The sequence below is a fragment of the Symphodus melops genome, assembly GCF_947650265.1.
Source record: "Symphodus melops genome assembly, chromosome: 19".
Taxonomy (NCBI): domain Eukaryota; kingdom Metazoa; phylum Chordata; class Actinopteri; order Labriformes; family Labridae; genus Symphodus; species Symphodus melops.
In genome coordinates this window covers 19019283-19035740 of record NC_136709.1, presented here as the reverse complement: position 1 = coordinate 19035740, position 16458 = coordinate 19019283, and the positions used below count along the sequence as shown (strand labels likewise).

At 39.6% G+C, this 16458-nt stretch overlaps 2 protein-coding genes across 3 annotated transcripts in view; one reads left to right on the top strand and one right to left on the bottom strand.

The window, feature by feature from the left end:
- znf593 (zinc finger protein 593) overlaps positions 1-16458 on the top strand; it is a 122460-nt gene that overhangs the window by 9747 nt on the left and 96255 nt on the right. The window lies entirely within an intron of this gene.
- htr1d (5-hydroxytryptamine (serotonin) receptor 1D, G protein-coupled) overlaps positions 1-16458 on the bottom strand; it is an 81902-nt gene that overhangs the window by 12305 nt on the left and 53139 nt on the right. The window contains exon 1 of one of the 2 annotated variants that reach the window (XM_079369580.1): positions 7196-7762. The exons of the other annotated variant lie outside the window; for it this stretch is intronic. The gene's annotated coding sequence lies outside the window, so the exon portion shown is untranslated. Of the gene's footprint in view, positions 1-7195; positions 7763-16458 lie in introns of those variants that run through there. 2 annotated transcript variants of the gene reach the window in all.

Below are 16458 nucleotides of genomic sequence, written 5' to 3'. Positions count from 1 at the left end.
GGACTGTGTTTACATCATGTTTTCATGGATGGGGCAGCCCTTCCTATGAAGCTGTTTTAGTCAAGGACTAGAGAAAAGAAGAATAACATACTCACTGCTTATTTGGATGTCACATTTATTTTTGCGTACAACCATTCTGTTTACTTTACATGCGATGTGAAAACTACGGCCTAACGAATGAGCGCTAACATTAGCCTGCTAACATGACTCAGGACACAGGCAGCTTGAGCAATTTCTCCACTGCTTGCGCTTAATCGTGCGTTCCATTTGATTGGTCCTTGAGTTTAGGTGGAGTAGCGGTGTGTCGCTGGAGGAGAGCGGAGGCAACAGTATGGTGGACGTGTCACTGGGGCTCATGGGCGACATCTTCTGGATATAGAGTTGCACATTATTTCTTTAGATTTATTTCTGCTCTTTTCTGGGGAAATAAGTTGATAGTTGCTTTCTAAACGGTAGCATTTATGAATATAAATGTACATTTATGAATATACTACACTTGACTACATTTATAAATATATATGTAGTCAAGTATGTTTTTTGTATCTTTTCCGAGCTTTAATACTTTTGCAATTGAAAGAAAAGTCTAGTTGATTTGTACCACAGACATATGTAAATCTCATGCAGATGACATATTGATTTAGCTGTCAATTATTCTGGATGTTTACGTCAAGCATCGCAGGACCTAACAGGAATCTTGAAGAAGCTCATTTTAAAGATAAAAACAACCTGACATGTTGAGTCTTACGTTTGGAAAACATAATTGGAGTCAAGTTTCGAACAGAGCAAATGGGCTGTCAATTACCTCAATGGGCAACTTTAACAAGTGAAAACAATCTTGTGTTCAGAGAACGTCTGAAGTCTAATCCCAGAAAAGATATTGGAGACTTTGAAATCTCTGTTATATGTCAATGTGTGTGCTAAACAAAAGAGACAAGACCGAATCAATTACACATTTCAAACCAACGCTGTTTCTAGTAACTCTATTCTTGTTCCAGTGTCCAATAACGTTTTATACATTTTATAAAGTTTGATCCCTGAAATCTGTCATAGCTTTGGCGCATAAGGCCGTATGGCGAATAAATTATTGTGGAGAAAAAAAGGCTGCACATAGTTGGTTCGCAAATCAGCCAAAGACAAGAAAAAGAAGCAACCATGGCAACCACTCGCAGACTGAGTCCATCCTGTAGATGTTTTGGTTATTTCTGAGATACCAACAAACAACTATCTGTCTTTGTCCACACCTGGAAGCTCAGAGGACAGAACAGGACCATGCTACGGGTATTGAAGCGACAAGAGCTGGATTGCAATCACATCTCCCGTGGAGCATACTGAGCAGAAGAATAGACCTCATCTGCAACTTCTGTTGAGCTGAACTAGTACTGAACCACAGAACCATGGCTTTGTGGTTTGATGCCTCAGCTATAGCCAGTCAAAGTCACACCTACTATCAGTGGACTGTATTAAAAGAGGACCATGGGGTATATTTGAGTATTCAAATATTTGAAACAAAAATGATTACCCCTGAATCACAAGTAGGCTTACAACAAAGAAAGGAGGATGCACCTCACCTTGATCGATTACAGGAGAAAGATAATAACAAAGATCGTCTGTCACGGATAGAACCAGGGGAGGTGGTTCACTAATTGATTTGGGATAGCCTCACACCACCGATTAATACAACATAAGATATATACCAAATTTAAAATAAAATTCGGCTGTTGCAGAGATGTTGCATGAAGAAGAATGTGTGGAACATGTCTCTTAAGCAACAAAATCAAATCAGTTTATTTTAAAGTAAATGCTGCAGCATGCCTGTAACAGATATTACGCAAATCAAGGTGAATGTTAGAGTACATTTGCTTCTTTTCTATCATGCGCTATTCTCCGTCCTCCCAACATTTCTCCCTAAAGCCTTTCAGTCAACACATGACAGACTCTTGGTGGATGCAGACAGCTCCCTCCCTCCCTCCACAACTGGCTTGAAGTGATGGAAACGGGCACCATTCAACGAGCAGTCAGACTGGAAACACTGACCACTAATGGTCTGAGTGGCAAAACTGTGAGAGTGAGGAATGCAGGCTTGTACAGATTGTGATGTCAAGCCCAATAGTCCTCTCCATGCCTGAGTCACAAGTTATTGTAGGGAGGTTTTCATCAGCATGGATTCAGCACTAATTTCATGGGTATCCTGAGTGTTGATGGACTAGAGATATATGGAAATGAAAAGACAGAAGGATATCGCAGAAAGAATAAGTAAGTGGGGTGAAAGGGTCTAAGAGCAGAGAAGGGTGAAGTTGAGAAATGCGGCATAAATTTGATCAAAGAAAACAAAAACGCACACAAGTCTCTGAGGTGAAGTCATCCAGGATGACAACAAAGCATGATTAACATTTCTCTGAGACAGCACAATAAAACATGTTGTCCCTTCAGCTGTTGTATGAATGGGGAGAGAGAGAGAGAGAAAGAGAGAGAGAGAGAGAGAGAGAGAGAGAGAGAGAGAGAAAGGAGTCTTCCAGTTACAAATAACAAGTCGGTCTTTCCTCTGACTCCAATCCCTGAAGGAATAATCCTGCTGTTAATCCGATGGGATTACCACTGATACAGTGTCAGTTTTCAGTAAAGCTTTCGTTCCAGAGTGAAGAGAAACTCAGCAGGATAAACACTGACGGGGGGAAATTGATGAAGGATTACAAGAAACCCATAAAACAAAGACTGGATTGAGTCAAGTTAGTGCACATGTGGACATGCGTGTATTCACGTGTACTGGCAAACTGCAATATACTCCCTGTATAACGTAGAGCAACGTTTTTAGCATGAGCAAGTTTTAATTTGTGTAACTTTTCCCTCAAAATTGTAAACTAATCTGAAATCAACAAATTAAATACAGAATATGTAAATTCAGTCACCAGATGGCTCTTGATCGAAAAAATCACGAAAGATGACATTTCCTGCTGGCAGGGAATCATGGGAGTGATTCTGTGCTACAACTTGTCGATACCAATCTTACCCCCACTCTGATAAGAGCAAACTCCAAATTGTCTACAAGATTGGGTGAAACAAACAAACTGGAAGAGGATAATAATAATTTATTTTATTATTACCTTTAAGGACAATTTATATATCAGTTAATAGCAGTATGTTTTAAAAATAAACTAGATTTTAATTTAATTTGTGACAGTTCGACTACTTAACTTTAAACATTTTAGAAATATGCAATGTCATTCTCTGACCATTTCTTATTCCTGTTCGGGAGCTTTCACTCTGAGACATCCTGGATGGTTTTTTATTTTTTTTTATTTTTTGGCATTTCTGGGCTTTTGTGTGTGAGCGGGACTTCAGCAGAGTAATCTCCTGTGCATTGGGAGGGAAATCTCAACTGTGATAACAGCAGCTTCCAAGTCTCCTCTTGGCTGACTGCATACTAACCGATGTCTGATGATCAGCAGAGCATGAAACAAACATGTTGTGTACACAATTCTATCTTTCTTTCTCTGTTATGACTCTTCTTCCTGTCTTTCTATCTTTCTGCATTGAATCACTGTTTCAATGTAACTCTTGGCCTCATTTGAGCCCTGGCTTTGTGTCACAGTTGAGTCTTATCTCTGAAGTCTCATCACTTCCAGTATCTCTAGCGTTTCTTTTTGTGCACTCTGCATCACATGCCTTTGTCTTACCTGCTTGTGAAGCCTTCTATTCATCTAAGAGACTCTGCTGCTTCATGTTATCCTGTCTTTATCCCAACCTTATTAACAGCTAAAATGAAACACTGGCAGTCATTAAAGATCATGAGGATTCTTTGTTAAATTTCTACCAGTGACTGTTTACAGTTCTGTCACTGAAGACTGTTCATCCTTTATTTGTCTAGGTCTAGACCTTTGCATCTGCCAACTACACCCATGGTAGACCATCAGAAATAATGAATCCCATTCTTACTCGTTCACAAGCAACCAGCGAAGCAGCGGGAGCAACTTGGGGTTGACTATCTTGCCAAAGGACACACTGGACAAATAGTTCCCGGAGCTCAATCTTCCTGTTGACGAGCAACAGACTCTACCAACTGATCCGCAGCCGCCCCAAAGTTTGCATAATGGTGATGATTGCTGGTTGGAAGGGCCCCTAGATATCTGCCAAGGGCCTCAACAGACTCTAGAATTGCCACTGACTGTCAAACAATGTGATGCTTTTATTGACTTTAGGACGTTAAGTTTGTCGAGCCACTGTTTGCTCTCTCTTATATCAGCAGTTGAATAAATAAAAGAGTCTTCCTCATCGCACTGCTAGTAGCTCCTGGGTCATAATTCCAATATTGACAAGTCCTGTTACTGAGATAAAGCCTGCTCTAAAACTTAAAAACAAAGATATTACTGTTGTGTGATGTATCACAGCAGTACTGTAGTGTTCTTCACGGACACTGCCTCGCCATCTGCTCAGCTGCTGCTCACATGCTGCGCTACTGTAAACAGTAGCCTATACAGTCCAAACAATGAAAAACAAAACTCTGTGTTATGTTCAATCAAGTGTTTTAGTGCGTTTGGTATGTGATGTGTTGGAGAAGAGTCTGAAAAATTACTTTTTGAATGTATCTGCATCTTGTTCTCTTAGTTTCCACTCAGTCCTCGCAATGAATCCCCTCCAGGTTTTCAGTCTTTATAAACTCCAGTCCTGCTGGCAAAGCCAAGCAAATACAAACTACATTAGACTCTATGTATCACACGTTCACACTCTAAAGATAACAATGTGTGCCATTCTGTGAATTCCAATGAAAATGCTTTGACCTGCTGTTTCAGAGGGACCCGTTTCTTTAAGTTGTTCAACAAGTCCTTTCTTTTCTTGCTAATGTTGCTCAGGCCTCTTTAGCTTCCGTGTCAGTTTGCTAACAGTGGAAAATATACTACTCAAAATCCTTTGTACATTTCTGAACAATGTAAGTCCATGACTTCAGGTAGATGATGACAAAGACAGACTTCTTGAAATAGCAACATGTACATCTGGTCTACTGTCGCCAGGAGACTATTACCACCTTCAGATAGCTAGCTAAGCTAACTTTAGCTGCACGATATTATCACTTCAAATCACTTTGTTTTGTACTTCAAAGCAAGATCTCTGTTACATTTAATATGCAGACATTTCATAAAGCCAACAGACTGCAGAAAGTCTAAATGAATATGTCATTGACAAACTTCAACCAGGACTGCCGACTCAGGCCATATGCCTGGGATTCGGACCATCGACCTTCTGGTTGACAGAAAACTGATTCTACCAATTGAGCCACAGCCGCTCCTGAATTTCTTGACTTTTTCTGGCTGATCTCAGTGATTTTCAGCCCAGAAAAAGCTTTTTGCAATCAAGGAGGGTTCAGCTCAATTTTCTGGAGGATAAAGAACAATATTGCTACAGGCAAGAGACTAATGGCGATTTTTTATTCTCTATTTAAACGACATTATTAGAGAGAGCTGTTCTCTGGATGCACCCTTGAAGCCCTCAGTCATTAAATGCCTCTTCCTACATCAATTATTAAACCAGAACTTCATCTTCTGCTTAATGAGCTACAAATGAGCCTTTTTTTTCTGATATGCTCTCTCTCATGCCCCAGATGAGGGCAGAATACTCCTCCACCATTGTGTCAGAAAATTACATATTCAGCCGTATCATAATCCAGTAGTCATTGTTTGAAACTGGTTTAATTCAGGGACATTGTTAAATAGGCAGAAGGGATGTGAATATTTGTTTCTGTCATTTAAATGGGTTGTGGATTCAATCCTCTGTCTTCTGTCACACCCTGGCAGTTATCATCCATTTGTGCAGACTGTGTGTGAATATCTGAGTGTGTGTGTGTGTGTGTGTAGCATGTTTGCCTGAGAGAGAGGATGGGGGAGAGAAAGGTACAAGCGTCAGAGCGAGAGAGGAAAACCCCTCTCTTGAAGGGACATTGTGTGCTGAGAAATACCTTTCATCAGAGCACATGATGCTGATTCTCTTTGATTTGAGAGTGTTTCACGTGATACTCACATACTTGAAAAAAACACAATCACAGAAAAGATGTTTTTCTTTAAAACCTTAAGGGCACACAGAAAAAAGGTAAAAGAATATTCCTTGAAATGGACTAATGCTGAGGCCGCCCACATCTCTCACATTTCCTCGTGTTATTCAAACATTTCTTCTTTACTACAAAAAGCTCTTCATCTTCTGCCCAGCCTGACAATTATAATACAAGGATGATAAAAAACAACAACAATATGCATAGCACCACATTAGCACAACATGCATGTTTAATAATGTCCCCAAGGAAAATAAGCTTCATTGGTTGACCTATAATCAATATAACAATGAAACTTTACTCTCCTGTCCCACATTTGTTTTATGAATTCAGCTACTTATGCCACAGCTGTGCAGGGTGAAAGGAACACACGTTTAGTTTATTGTCAGAATCACTGCACATTCCTACCCCTTGTACAGGAATGTCACCCTTATTTTCAATTAAAGAAGCTTCATTTATCCTTGAACTGCCATAAGACTTAGGGTATACTCTCATGCGAAAAAACAACCAGCTTTTACAAGAAATGTTGGAAAAAGTAATTGCAGCCTTCATGTCGTCTTGAAATTTCTCTTGCAAAAGAATATCTCTGTAAAGTTCCACAAGGCTGCAATCGAGAGCTCAAACTATACCTAATTTTTTGGCTGTTTTATTGAACATTATATCCTCCCTTTGAAGCAAGCATATTTTTTTATCAGCTCATCTTACAAGTCAGTTTTGGCACACAGGAGCTTTCTGCAGGTTTTTATGTACCTCGCAGCCTCAGCACCAACCAGTAACAAGCTCCCTTTGCATCTTCCACAAGGATTAAATATTGTTCTTGTGTGGATCTACACCTGTGTGTCCTGCTTATTGAATGCTGTTCAACATATTCTCCTCCAAATGTGTCTCGGCATTAGTTCTGTCGGGACATCAAAAGTAATCGCCATTGACATGTTCATACTTGCTTATTTCCCTGTTACGGAGTCACATTTGTTCTATATATTTTTTACCTGTGATAATAGTTTGGATTGTGGCTGGTTAAAAGGTTATATTTCACTGATGACTCCGTAGTGACTTCCACAGAAATAAACCTCTTCTGCGCGCTCAGATCCGTGCGTAATGGTAACAAACGTGGACGAGTGGTCATGCTATTTTCAAAGAAAAGATCGTCAAACTTACCAAATAGTAGCTTCATTTGACTAATCTCACTCCTGCTCTTCGATACAAACAGAGCAGAGAAGATATAAGAGAATCAAGAGTGTCCGTCTTTTACGCACGTCCAATTTGAAACAGCAAGAAAACAGAGACCGGTTACATTCAGACGGAGCAAGCTCTGGAGATGCGCTGCTTATGTTGCTCCACGTCTCCACTATCAGGTGGCGCGTGCGTGTTTGTGTATGAACACAGCAGCCAAACGCATTCAAAACCTGTCAGAAGAAAAATCCCACAAACTGCGATTTAAGTCATTCCGCTTCCATTAAATCAGTTAGTATAAAAACAGATTTGTTTTGTCCCAAACTTAACCTTAAAGTGTAAAAAGTGTGGTCATCCATCTGATCCACGAAGGCGCAGCTCGTTGAGGTTTGTCTTCTGTAGTCAAACAGTCCTTGGGAGAAACACGGTTGATTCCCGATGCTCTTACGATCCGAAACGTTAAAAGTTGCTTCAGTTCTGCGTATCTTGGAGGATTTAACGGGACTGGTTGCGCGGCAGATCATCACATACTACTGTGAGTGAATCTAGACATCGACTGCAGCCACACATCCACAGCTATATGCATTTATGTATGTTAGTATTACAGTAGGATGTTTGCAACATCGGGTTCAGAAACTTCCAGCAGGGTGCAGCCACTTAAAAACGGTTCCTTTTCGTCCGAGGTCACTTACAAATACTGTCGATGTAATGGATCAATTTCAAGAACATTTTAATAAAAATAAAAATAAAAACTGACTGAAAAAAGACTGAAGTGATCCCTCTGATCCATTTCTGATTTTTCCCATCTCCTTTCTGTCTTTAAAGAAAAAAAGGTCAGCTCCCCTACAAGTCTGAGATGTCTCAAACATTGTCCCAGAGGAAATTGAGTGTAAAATGATAACTTTCTCCGTTTAAATCTGCTCCATCAGCAGTTTTGAGCTATAAAATTGCATGCATCAGTTTTTATCAAAATTTCAAAAAAATGTAGTCACACATGACTCTAACACTGAAGCAGGGTTGCCATGATACAGGATTCTGCTGATAAAGCATACATGCTTTAATACAGGTAAAACGCGTGTCACTGTCAACATGCAGCACGCTGAAGTCTAAGTTTGAAAAATAAGTTTTTACTGAGCCATGACTAGTCTTAAAGGAACAATCATTTCTTAAAAAATTTAGAAAAATCACAGCCCTATAAAGCAGCTAAGTTGTTGTTTACATACCATTTTAAATATTGTTCTGACATAATACACCATTTTGACATCTGACAAAATGTCTATCATCAGGTTAGGAGTTAAAAATCCTGAAGGACACCTCAGTGGACATTTTGATATGGTCACTGACTAAAGACAGACTGATGATCAAACTGTTACAGGCATTGTGCAATAAAGATAACATTTTATTTGACAAGTCTTGACCTCGATGCAGCTCATAGAAAGCTTTAACTCAGCTTGGAGCCAGAAAGCTGATGTTATGCCAGTAAAATACAAACACACTGCTCATGGCTGGCACAAAGTAAATTACAACAAAATCTTCAGTATAGCCCCCAAGGCATGTTCTTTACATTCATGTCAAAGATGCACGTCATGTGAAGGTCATAGGTCATGTGTTGTGGGCAGCATTGACAGACAATGGCGCACACAGATTGTGTGGAAATTGGCAGTAAGCAACCAGCATTGAGAATATGTGGGCCCCTGTGGGAGATGCTGTTTGGGAAGGAAAGGGATGCTAACCGAGTGCGCGTACTGGAAGTGCAGGTCAACCAGTGCCCGTTTGACAGCTTCTTCTTAAATACATCAAAGATTAAACACACACAGCACATCTCTGCAACATACGCTGACTCGTAAAAACCAGCAGGTGTGAATGCAGTGGTACATTGAAATTAAGCACTATTCCACCTAGTGTTTTTGGGCGGATCACTGCATGCAGTGTGAGTGTAATAATTGCATGTACAGGGGTCCAGTGCAAGTTTGTGTCCAGGGCTTGTGGTCAGGATAATCCATCCATTATCATACCATTCAGTTTCTCTACTTTGTCAGAGGATTCATTTCAAGCAAGTTGTATGAAAAGCTCTACTCTGAAGTGTGAATAAAGGACTGTTTAAAATACATTTCATGATCCGTGCTAAATCACAGGACAGCATGCACTTAAATACTTTGATTGAGCTTCGTTTTTTCTCGCCCATCTTCGGTAAATCTGATCTCTGATTGAATCAATAACAGCTCCTTGAAAGCTAATTAGCAGACTCTTGGAGTATAGAAAATGCTAATGGAGAAATGAAGTGCATCACTTGCACACATTTAAGAACACACACATTGTATGGGCTGTTTTAAGTGGAAATTAAAAGTGCTGAGGTTTGAGTAATGAGATTTGTCTTTGATCCTTTCGGGCTCCATAAAGCCAGCGACCACACCAGAGTGAAATAAAGCGCAGGATTCTTTGTTTAATTGAGCCCTTTAAAACCTTTCTCGGTAAATAAGGGGGTCAAAGAGTGACTTAGAGATTTTCTTGCAGTCAGTGAACGTTGTGATATTGCAGTTCAAGGCTCAGATAATGATTTTCATGTCGTAGCTTGACCGTTCTGTAAAGTTAGAGAAAATGCAGGAAGAACAATGTTTTATCTGAAATGGTAAAAAAAAGGTGAAATAGTTATCTTGCCACTGAACAGGTCAAGTGTTGAGCCAGAAAACACTGATAGGAAAAATATTATCTTTCTAAAAATGTCATGTCAAATGGTGTTTGATCCTTCACAGCTTTGAACTTTAAAGTAGCTTTGAGCTGCATCGATCAGGGGGAATAATTTTAATTAATTACTTTGCCGAAAATGATGTTGTGCACTGACTCACATTTTCAAAATTGCTTATGTCAAATATTTCATTATACTAGTTTACTTACAATTAGTGTCGAAGTTAAGACCACACTAACTGACACCAAGACCTGAGACCAAAGTAACCCTAACCCTCTGAGACCGAGTCAAGACCAAGACCAAGACCAAGACCAAGGCAGGGTAAGACCGAGACAAGACCAAGACATACGGATCGAGACCAAGTGAAGACCAAGACAGGCAGCATGTCCCTCATTTAGACCGTAACATCGGGAAGGTCAGAGACACCGAGACAAGATCAAGTCAAAATGCTTGAGACCTTTAAAAAGTGGTCTCAACACCCAGACAGACCTCGAGTACTACAACACCACTTACATGTGAGCTAAGATAAATATGCACTCTTTGATATTTATTCATTTGCATATTTGATATTGTTAACTTCCATTGGATATATTTCCCATATCATGCAGTCCAAGTAGAAACACAGATGGGGTGTTGCATGCAACAAAATAATCCCAGGGGTTATTGAATTGAGCCTCTAACTATTCATGTTTGGTCTTGAAATCTTATAATGCTTGTGAGCAGGGTATTAAATCTACCAACAAAAAGGTAGGCCTCTGAAAGAATTCAACCTTTACTGCCCCGAGAGGAATATTATTTGAAACAGGAGCATAAAAACATCCAAACAGACTCCGGAAGCCAAATATGACTACACGCACTATATCATGAAACATCAGCACCCTGAGTCATAAAAGGCCCACAGTATAGTCGAGGTTTGATAGCGCCACAAATGTTTTTTATCGTCCCACCAGGACTGATTTGTACGTGTTTGTGTGTGAATGGAATCATCTCTTTTTTTGAAGATTGTAAAAACACCAGCCACTTTGAGTAAATTATTTCTTTAGACTGAACATGTCATATTTCGACTCTCAGAAATATGTGAGCGTTTTGCAGCATAGCATTGTAAAGTGGGAACAGTGAGAGTCCAATAAAAGCCTGACACCTCTGTTTGTCACAGTGATATATGACTTGAAGCAGGATGAGTGTGCACATTACAGTCTGTTGGAGTCCTACCAAGTGGGAACCAGATATCTTTACTGCCTCGCTAACTTAAACACTTAAAATATTAAACATACAGCCCCTCCCTGTTTGTAAAGCGCCGAACAAAGACATTACTGTGTTGTTATCAGATCCACCAGGCCAAAACACATGATGGATGGAGGTGGTTGAATGTTTATTTTTTTAATAACGCTGCTTATTAAACTGACCTTTAAGCAGAACTCCTTAGAACTTCTAGAACATGTTCTGCATATCTGAAAAACACCTGCAGCTTGTGGATCAATGTAACAATGCTGTGAACAGCCCAGACATGCCAGGCTTTGAATATAAAGAGTTCGAGGGTTCACAAAGAATCAGTAAATTATACGGCTATGTCGATGTTTAGATTTCGCTTTTTACCTTATGATTTCATTTACAACCTTTATTTAAATGTACAGTGTGTAAAATCCACCACTAAATGGGCTCTCAATCAAAACGATAACAAAAGATGACATTGAAGTTCGCAGGGTTTCATGGGAGTGATTCTGTCTGCTACTCTGATATTTTCAAATAGTCACCATATAAGCTGAATGTGTTTGAAAAACTGCAGCTGTGTCCGAAATCCCTCATTATCCACTCCCTAATCAAGGCCAAAGATACGTTTTTGTATCTTCATGTGGTATTAGTTTCAATTATTGAGAGAAAAATATATTAAAGGAATAAAGATTCATCAGTATGGTGGGCCCCATCCTTAAAAGTAATATTCTAGTAAAGCACTTCTTACAGCCTGTAGGAGTTCACGGCCTTTGTTTGCTGGAATCAGACAAAGGAAAACATCCCCCCTGGATTGTTCACTGAATGCTAATGTCCGCTTGTTTTTGTGAACTGTGAAGGCTCCTTTCTGACCAAACAAAAAAACTTTATACACTTTATGAATTTTAATAGTTTCAAGAGACAAAATAAAGATGTCTTTGTGGCTCCTAATTTATGGTTTCTGCTCACTGAATCACAACACACAAGATGTTTCCTTTAATAAGTCAAACTGTTTCCTTTTGTGGACAGATAACCCAAAGGCAATTTGACTGCAGAGATAAGTTTTACTTCCTGGTTTTTCAAAACAAATCTTTGCAGCAGTGGTGCAGCACAAAGGCCAAAGTGATGAGAAAACATTACAAAATAATAACAGAGGAAAGACTGATGTTAAAAATATAACGAAAAGAAAACAATACCAAACAATCTGAGAAGTTTGAGAAGAAGAAGACAAATGACGTAAAAAAAAATCATGTGTACGTAAAATTGCTAAATCAAAATATTCAAAGATGGTCGTCTGACTCTTTCCATCACATCCATAACTCGGGCAGTAGCTTGAAATGTATAGAAATGTCTCGAAAAGCGTTGCAGTATTATACCTCCCCATGAAATCACTTTAAAGGATAAAGGACCTTTAGCGATCACAGACCTTTGGCACATTAGTACACCAGTCACATAAAAAGACACGGTGCAAACACACACAGTCCAGACTACCTCACAGCTCTGATTTGATGTTGAAGGTTTTGACAGTCAGCAGAATGTGATGGCTTCATCCCTTTACCCTTCTATCGATTCAGTCGCCTGTTGAGTGACAGATAAACACAGTGCTATACTAAATGTGAATCTCTTATTTCTTGTCTAATATAAAAGAGAGAGAGATAAAGTGGCTGAGTGATAAGCATACAGCACTTTCTTCAGATGTTTTAAGCCTGGCTGTGACTGAGGGATCATCAGGCCGATTTCAGGTAGGATTCCTTCTTCCTGACTATCGCAGGTTCCCGACTCAAGGCTGCCAATAAGTCGTCCCCGGGTCCCGAAGCTGTTCAGAGATCGCATCTGACACCTAGCTTTTAAAATTAGTACTACAGTCAAAATTCAAGACATTGTCTCCCTCATCGCAAACGCTGAAGCTTCAGTGTTTAGCCTTCTCTGCCCTCTAACCTATCTCAATTATTCCATAGCATCTTTAGTATTTATGCTAGTTTGACCTGGTTTCTGCTCATGGAGCTTATTAAATATAATGCAGAGACTTTTCAGATAGCGTAAAATCAACAGCTATGCATGCACGCTCCCATCGCTGAAACACCTGTTGATTTGCCTTTTGCCTTTTAACGGTTGTGTTGGGGTGCCTTAAAGCTGCTTACCTTTTCTGTTCAAAACAAAAACCTAAACCTTTATCTAAACTTAGAAGGAGGACACACTGGTTTGCTGCATTGTTGTCAGAGAAGCCAGCGCTTCAAGCTAAGCGCTTCCTTAAAGTCTGATGATATAGTAAGGTCATTTTATGATTTAATTCAGTAGATAGCTTACATATTGTTGCTTTGGGATGTGGCCTCAGGGCTGTTGTGATATCACTGATAATGAAACCCCTCGATACATGTACATGAAAGGCATAAATATTACACTCAGAGCATCGTATAGAACACAACATGTTCTCTGTATAAAGAGCTGTTTTAATAATTTATAAAAATATCCACATTTAAGTGCAATTGTATTTCTCAAACTCATTAACTTCACTTAAATAAACACAAGTCATTTAAAGTAATCCTGTAATGTACTTTAATAATTCATCTCTTGGGGCCAGATAACTTTTATTTCCTTGATGATTCTGGGTGGTGGATGGGAGAGAATTTGAACCAGTAAGATAATAGTAATAACCGATAGACTTTTTTTTTTCATATATTTTACCTTTATTTAACCAGGAAAGAAGAAAACTCATTGAGATTAAGAATCTCTTTTTTGAGAGTCTCCTGGACAAAACAAGCAGCAACACAAATAACTGAGTTTCAGACAGACTATGAGCAACAAACAATACATCCTTGGGCAATTAAAAGACACAAATAACAAATCTGAACAACAAATGTTTTTCTGGCTCATCCACAAACATATCAGGGGGAACATCTACAGCCGGATGTCTCTGCCTCTAAGTCATTTAGCTTCCTCTTAAAAGCGTCCAACGAGAGAAGTTTGTTAAGTTTCTATTCATTTTGGAAACGGAGCAGCAAATTTAAACGCCTTTTTTCCTCGCTCGCTTTTGGAACAGACAATAAGAAGAAGAGGTCCTGGGATCGAAGATTATAAGCCCCTATACTCTTCTGACTGATGAGGGTCAGAAGTTTTGAAGGAAGCAGACCTAAAAGAGACAATGAAATGACTTTCACATTTATATTAGTACTGATTGGATCTATATAAGCACATCACATTAGAAGCCAAGACTCAGGCTTAGTACACTCAGCCGTGACAGCTTACAGTGTATTCTCAAACGAAGGGCTACTGAGGCAGGACCAATCAATGAGAGATGTCAGCGGTATGAGGAATGTTGAAGCACACGAGCCACAATGCTGACATTGTTAACATCCTCTCATGAGACCATTTACACATCAGCAAAGATGAAGGGAAGAATTATGGACTGTTTTGAGAGGAATGAATATAAGTCATCACGTACAAGATGACAACAATAATTTCTGTCTGACCTTGCATCCACTGCAGGGGTATAACTCTACATTCACCTCTTAAAGATTTAACTTCACCAGGATACTATCGTTGCTAAGGGAGGTAGTCGTTTCCCATCAAACCATGACTGGAAAAACAAATGCTTTGTAAAGGTGGATGGTTTTGAAGGAGATAACAGGGGTTTGAACGAATCGGCTGATTTACGTAGCGGTTTCACATAACAAGAACATAAATGACTTCTTCAACTTGGTAGAGATGTCGAAATGACCTGCACCAGCTGTATCACAGAACGACATTTCCATCAAGTCTTGGATGAACAGAAAATCTGTTCCTCTGTTACAGAATTATTGGTTGATCAGCTTCACAAAACGGCATAAGAAGTAGGCTGCTCGATCCCGAAGCCAGAGGATGAATGTAACCAAAGGGACAAACTATGTGCGGTCCCAAGCATGATACATCAACAGCTCTGCAAATGGAGTTGGACTCTTTGTGTCCGCAGGCGTACGTAATGGGACCTGTTTTTCCATGGTTTCACGGTTCCACTAATAAGTATTCTTTGGCCAAATGGATTATAAATAACTGTAACAGACTCCCATTAACTTAGCCCCTCGGAGGTAATGGTGAACATGCTTCTTTCCTTTTCTTTTTTTTTTTTAAGAGTTCAAGCCAGAGCCGGTCGATTTAAATTGCTCTGAGGCTGTAGCTGGAACGTGACACTTATTCCATGTGTGCAGTGTTGGACCTACTGTGATAGTTATGGGGCTGACATTTCTCTCACACACTCAAACAAACACCTTCGTGATCATAGAATTTCCTCTCTAACTTAAACATGAATCTGAATCCCAGGGGGATTCTTCTCCCCTCAGTCCGCCCGAGGATACGTTTGTTTCCACATGACTCACCTGTCTGATGTAGTTAACAAGAGTGAGTTCGTTCAGTAACACACCTGCTTTCTTACATACAAACACACACACATTAAAGGTATTGAGTCCAGTGTGGCCCCTGTCCTTTACATATACTGTACTTCATCTGTTGTTTGGTGGTGAAATCAGGATCAGCTCATTAATCTGCACGGCAGCTGACAGTGAAGGCTCCGAGCGTTTGGCTCCTCACCCAAAGTCTGTCAGTTCAAATTCAACCGAGCAAACAGACCTCTAAATGCTGACTAGACAAGAGATTGGACGTTTGCACGGTCGAGAGTTCTTGTTAAAATCTATCCTTTAGTGGAAAGTGCTGCCAAACTGAGCACAAAGCCGTGTGAAGGATTGTGACCCTGAGAGCTGCAGGGATTGTCTATTTAGCCTGCATGGGCCGAGGATGCATTATAGCTTTGAAATAAAATTTTTTTTAAAAAAAGTAACTTTGATTTTAACCCTTTTCAATAATCAAAATCATTTTTTTTTTTTTTTTTTTTTTTTTGTAAAAACTAGATGGTACCAGAAACCAGTAGATCTTCTGTTATAGCGCATTAGGATGCATCTCAGTATCCAACGCTGTTAAGCTGCACTTTGAGCTGTTGCCAATATTAATGGAAAATGGAAAATGTTTCAGTGAAGGTCTTGAACCGACTCCACAAGTGGGATGAGACATTTTGTACCCTTCTGTAAATGCAGCGGTATTTTCAGGTCACACACACGCATCACCTCCAAACTGTTCCCACTGGGAATAAAGAAATCCGACATGCAGCTCACAGAGTCTGCTGTATGCTGCATGTGTCATGGGTGTGGGTAGTAAACAGGGAGGGAGGACCCAAGTGCAGGTAAAAACAAAATATTAATCAAACAAAAAGCAAAACTAAAAACTTATTTAAAGATAAATCCATATTATCCAAAAACCAAGTATAGAAAAACAAAGCAAACCCAGGGAGCACAGGGAAACAAACGACAGGCTACAGACTGATATG